Raw genomic sequence first — 809 nt, 5'->3', positions numbered from 1 at the left:
AAATTGTTATAATCCTTAGCACATAAAATTAAATTACCAAATTGAGTGTACTGTACCAAATATTTTATCTTTTTCTCATTTAAAAATGATACAATCTTCTTACAGATTTCAACGTATCTTGATCCTAAAGTTAACTTGCATTCAAAATTTTTTTATTAATTATAAAAATTTAAAATTAATGGATCGTGACGGGTCGTGAAGGTGTCGTGAAATCTTCACGTCACGACCCTGGGTGGGTCGTGAAGCCCCCAACCCCTTGGGTGGTGGTGAAGCACTCCAATTTGGGTCGTGAAGCCGTGGGTCGTGAAAGCCGTGCTTCACGACTCAGGGTGAAGCTCGTTGACTCTGACGAGACCCAATAAATTTCATATCTCAAAATAAATTTATTAAAAATACGTGGTTTTCTTATTGGATTTGTTGCAGAGGAATAACTTGTAGACTCGTGGTTAATTGTTAGCCAAAAAATGAGAGGATGGAAGGTTGAGAAGAAAAGAATTTTTTGTGAAGATAAGGAAAGATATGAGATCTAGAACTGAGTCGGGAAAGATGGAAAAATTTAGTCGAGTAAGTTTTTTTATTTAATTAAATTATAAATTTTATTATATATAAAATTAAAATACAATAATTAAAAAATTAGTTCTTAAACTAATTTTAAACAAAGGATAAAAAATAAATTACATTCACTCCCTTTTTTTTAATAAACTCTTCCATGACTCCCTTTTTCCCCATTTTCCCTATATATAGGCCATGAGATGCATTCAAGGAAAAAGCCCACTTATAACCAATACAACTTGTTATAGCTTCTTGGT

The sequence above is a fragment of the Primulina huaijiensis genome, chromosome 7 (assembly GCF_012295235.1).
Source record: "Primulina huaijiensis isolate GDHJ02 chromosome 7, ASM1229523v2, whole genome shotgun sequence".
Lineage (NCBI taxonomy): Eukaryota > Viridiplantae > Streptophyta > Magnoliopsida > Lamiales > Gesneriaceae > Primulina > Primulina huaijiensis.
Note: the sequence above shows the minus strand (reverse complement) of the source record.